This window comes from Dermacentor albipictus, chromosome 4, assembly GCF_038994185.2.
Source record: "Dermacentor albipictus isolate Rhodes 1998 colony chromosome 4, USDA_Dalb.pri_finalv2, whole genome shotgun sequence".
Taxonomy (NCBI): domain Eukaryota; kingdom Metazoa; phylum Arthropoda; class Arachnida; order Ixodida; family Ixodidae; genus Dermacentor; species Dermacentor albipictus.
In genome coordinates, this window is record NC_091824.1 from 39,128,151 (window position 1) to 39,133,338 (window position 5,188).

Genomic DNA, 5,188 nt, shown 5'->3' on the forward strand with positions numbered 1-5,188 from the left:
CAAGATCGAACAACTTTCATAATAATATAGCAAATGTTTTTCTTGGGATACGGCTTCTGAAAAACATGCACAAAACTGCGATGCCTGCATGCATGCATGGTCCCAATATTCGCAACTCCAGCAATTCATGCGACACCTAGCGGCAGTAGGGAGAAACGAAATACGGAGGTCCAGTCGCCGTGTGTGCCGTAGAGGCTGCTGTCGCGGACGGAAGAAAGAAGCTGCTAGCAAAGAAAAAGCGAACGGCCAAGCAGTTCTGCTGTGTTCCTCGGTGCGTGCCAGCGAGATGGAAGGACAGCGATATTTCCGTTCACGCACTTCCCTCCGAGTGGAAAGGCTGAAGCCGCAGAACCAGGTGGATCGCTAACCTCCGCATCGGCAAGGCTGTGACGCTGTGACTGTTTGCTCACGGCATTTTGCACGAGATAATTTCTCCTTACCAGGTGAGACACTATTGTGAACTTGTGAACTCCACCCTAATGCATGACCATTGTGCGTGGCGATTATACATGTCGCTGTGTCACCTTATGTAAACACGTTTCGCATTGCGGGCACTGGCGATTGGGCTATGCATTATTTGCTGCATATGTTAGCCGCAACGCGAAATTCGAGCACAGGTTCGAGACCTGTCACAGCGGTTTCTCCGAGGAACGTCTCTTCTGCACTCGTTAACCACATTGGCTGTAATTAGAGCTCATGTTCGACGCTTCACAGCGGTTTCTGCGAGCAACGTCACCTCTGCGCTCGTTGGCTACACCCGGCTGTAACTCGGGAGGCTTTTGATGCCCAGCACGTCTCGCGCAACTTATACGGGCGTCGGAGATTCAAATGTTTACGAATGATGTACTAGCAAGTTCGGGAAGTGTTGAGTGTAAACGTGCCACGTATGTGGCATGCTAAAGCGGAATAAATATCATGCGTAGTGCGGATGAACTTGCAGCACAGGCGCACTGCACGCGGGCACTTCCCAGCGCGACTGATTACGAATTTGCCACTTGCACTTGAGAATCTCCGACGTTCTCAAGAGTGGCCATATGACACTGGTATTTCGCACCGACGGCGAGCCTATCACGTTCATTGCAGAAGTTTGCCACTTACGCGACAGCCACATGTCAATTTTACACGCGTTTGCTAGTTTCGAGGAAAATTTACGGCGTCTGCCGTCTACTGACGTGTCGCATATGTATGTGCAGTATTAGTACCTAAGCTAGCTTTATCTGTGTTATTAAATCATCCCCAAGTCACTGGCAAAACTTCTCCGGTCATGTGGTGGTGTTTGCACCTGTGTACTTTGCGTTATGAGCAGCTTTCAACTACGTTTTGCAGATGCTACATTCGGTGTACAACGTTGCATAGCCTTGCACACTCAAACCGTGCTTCATTTCCTTGCAAATGTTTTTTTATAAATATTGTGGCCTTGTTTCTGAGGTAAAAAGAAAAAAATTCTGGGTGCAGCCCATATTGAGGCACAATAAAGCATAAACAATTCATTTGTTTTTTCAGATGTAGCATGTCAAAGACAGCGGCTGAAAAAAATGCAGTACCAACTGAAAACCTGCCAAGGACGTCATGTTATGATGAGAACAAGGATGCTCATATGAAAGAGCTTTCACTGGCAAGACTTCGCCGACGTGTGTATCGGTCAGCGAGAGTAAGTTAATTTGACTACATGGTGCAGCACTTATATGCTTATGGTACATACACCATGTCTACAAGCATGCAATAGATGTTAACACCTTTTAATGCATTACAGAATGAATCAAGCAAAGAAACTGTTGCCTCCCCATTAGAAGCAAAGGTGTTGCCCCATGCACCTGTCAGCACGACCACCATGGTAAATTGGCTGCCTGCATCTTGTGCACACATTGCTTCACCACTAATTTCTTGGGATTAAACTCTGACATTGCAGGACGATCTCCCATCCCCTGACCGCAACAGCATGGACCAAATAAGTGACAAAGGAAATATGGTAATTTCTTTTTGTATATGTATGTGTTGTGGTAGCTGTCTTTACCTAGACGGTGGCATGCTTTCTGGATTTACATCGTAAAAGCATTGTAGCACGTGGTGTGTGAAGGGTGCACATTAATTGCAACTTGTGCACACATTGCTTAACCACTGGTTTCTTCAACTGAACTCTATCTGACATTGCAGGACGATTTCCCATCCCCTAACAGCATGAACCAAAGCCTTGCAAACACCATAAGGGACAAGGACATAGCAAATATGGCAATTTATTTTTTCTATATATTTGTGATGTGGTAGCTGTCTTTACCTAGCCGGCAGCATGTTTTCTGGATTAACTTCGTGCAAGGATTGTGGTGTGCGATGGGTGCAAATTAACTGATGCAAAAAGCCTGGCTTTCCTACTTCCAACATTGAATTTAATACATTGACGTGCATTATTGGAATGACAAAAGGAAGCTGCATTTCGCGTCGGATATGTCAGACATTACAACTCTTGCTTTTGTTTTGTGACAGGAATGTGCTTGCCAACCTGGCCTCCAGACATTAATGGCAGAGTACTCAAGAGAAGAAAAAGACGTGGCAAATTTCCTACTAGAAATGGCTTCACGGACAAGGCTTACAGAAAGCAAGGCTGCCCAAGTGACATCGGGTACTTTTCCACAGAAGTTTGTGAACACGATAAATAGTAGCAACGTAAATACATTCACAGGCCTGCCATCATTCGATGTTCTGAATGCTCGTGTGGCGTGCTACACAAAAATTCATCCACTTGCAGGACGGCACCAGTTATGTGTAAAAACAATTGCATTGACATTGGTGAAATTGAAGCATATTTCCACTGCATTCTTGAGTCACCTTTTTAACTGTTCTCTAACTACATGTAGCAACATAATTGCAGAGACTGCTCAGTTGATGTGTGAAATTTTAAAAGTAACTGTGGCTGTGCCACCAAAAGATGAATTCCAGTGGCACGTTTGCATATTTGGCATTAGGTGATTCACCTGAAGTCGTGCCATGGCTGGCGATATTGCAAGTAGCGTGTATTGCATAGAGGCATTTGTGCGTGTGACCTTGGCTCCATGAAAGCATGGCGGCCTTGAGAGTAAGTGCGGTCTTCTGTTTGGAAATCCAGCATTTTTTATGCCACTCATACTTTTCAGACACGGTCGTTGCCATGTGATCTACATGCTGCACTTGTTTGCATTGGCCAAACCTGCAGACTTCAACTTCAACACACTTTTTGTAAATTAGCAATGCACATTCTTTTGCAACTTGTATTCTTCATTGAAGTGCTGATTTACACTATGCATTCTGATGCAAGTTTTCATCTTATGGTATTCCGAGATATTTGCAGTTCACTTATGATCTGTGTGCATAGAGTTGTGGTTATTCTTCAATGGCTGTTTGTTGTCCCTTTCCTTACTTGTATTTTTTCACAAAATAAACCACATGCACTCAATATTTTGTTCACTGTACTTGCCTCATACATTTTACTCAAGCCCATTTTTGTTGCACTTTTTAGCATATGAGGGTATATCTGGCCAAACAGAACATGAGAAGTAACATGGAACAGTGTCAAACCTGCATACGATGAGTATTTAAAAATTTTGGCCACCAGAGTTGAGTACTCTGAAAGAATGGTTTGATTCAAATGACCCCAGCTGGTATATGTACCATAATTTATGCTTCTTCCTAGTTTGTCGAATACAGTGCAAATGGCTGTCCTGGGAAGCATAACTAAACCACTGGTAATACAACATGGGGAGACACTTGTGCAGACTTAACATCAGTGAATGATAATTATTGACCTCCAGAGAGCATATAGAGCTGTCCTTACTATCAACATGTCAATAAATGGAAAGTAAGTGACATAAAAGTTTAACATGCACTTAAACACTTAAAGGGGCACTGAAACACTTCCGACTGATCATAGTTACCCCACTACAAAAGGACACCGCCTGCTGCAAAAATTTTTCGAATCATTGAACTGTAATTAGTAGTTATTGCACTGATGCATTGCTTTCTCCTTTCGCCTCAGCTAGTGTGCTGGAAGCTACACGGTGCATGGCAAGGTAGCAAGGTCCTGGTCAAGTTTTTTTTTTTTTTTACACATTGCTACTTGTGGTTCAGGCATGTGTGGCACTCTAAACGCGAGATGGACGCCTGGAGCTACATCACTTACAGAGACCAATAAATACACACGGCTGTCTGATCGTCCTGCGAACAGAGCTTGTGGTGGTCGAGGCATCTATATTATGCGGCATGCCAGTTTCAGGGCCCCTTTAAGAAGGGCACTAACAAAGACAACAAAAGTTGGTTTCATGAGTTCTGCCTGAGTCGCCACTGATATCACGCAGTTGCTCGAGCACAAATTGTGAAACAATAACGTATGAGCCATAGGAAACGAACAGTCATGTCGGCAAAAAAAAGAAAAAAAGCAGGATATGTATTGTGATAGGTAACCCCAAGCGCCACAGCACAAGGTGACGCTAAGTTGCAGTTCGGCACATAATAGGATCTCTTCTGCTTACAACGGTGCACGCACATGAACATTTCACTTTACTACGATCTTTGCAATATGAACAGCATTGAAACGCAATGTAGAGATGAAACATTAAAGGGACTGACAACTACACCAAATGTTCCAGGATAAGGTGCCAGGAGAAACAGCCGAGATGTGCTTGCACTTTTGCGACAATCCAGCAGTGCACGAACGCTTTGCCTCCACGATCGATGGGTCCCGGAATGCGTCGGCGATTCTCACCACAATCTCGTGCGGGTCCGCTGTCACGCCGGAGGTTTGCACACACGCGCGACCACTTCTACTTAATTACTCTTTGTACCACTGGTACCGACTAAAATGAGGTGCTCGGCGTCCACTACCCGTTCTCCCCCACAAAACAGCGCGAATTAACATCGCAGTGCAACAAACTTAAAGTTTTCACCAAGGAAAGCGTACGCAGGGACCTCCGTAAAGCCGCCATACTGCACAGTGTAGCCAGACCGGGTCAGGCTTCGCAGCGCTCCCTAATGTTGATTTGAGTTGCGATATAATGGCGCATACGTAAGTAACTTGACGTTTCCCTTAAAATATACAGAATGCAAGAATATGATCTTTCTGCAGAATTTTAGCGGGAATAAAGCAGCAATAAGGGTCAATTTTTTTTTGGTATTTGCACGAAAACGTTTTTGCGTTGTACCATTATCATCAGTATCATTT

At 44.4% G+C, this 5,188-nt stretch overlaps 1 long non-coding RNA gene across 1 annotated transcript; it reads left to right on the forward strand.

Moving 5' to 3' along the window:
• Nucleotides 1-154: 154 nt before the first annotated feature.
• On the forward strand, nt 155-3,429 carry LOC139059061 (uncharacterized). Its single transcript, XR_011513854.1, has 5 exons — nt 155-443; nt 1,504-1,651; nt 1,754-1,834; nt 1,910-1,969; nt 2,482-3,429. It is a non-coding gene; the product is annotated as an uncharacterized lncRNA (long non-coding RNA).
• Nucleotides 3,430-5,188: the final 1,759 nt, after the last annotated feature.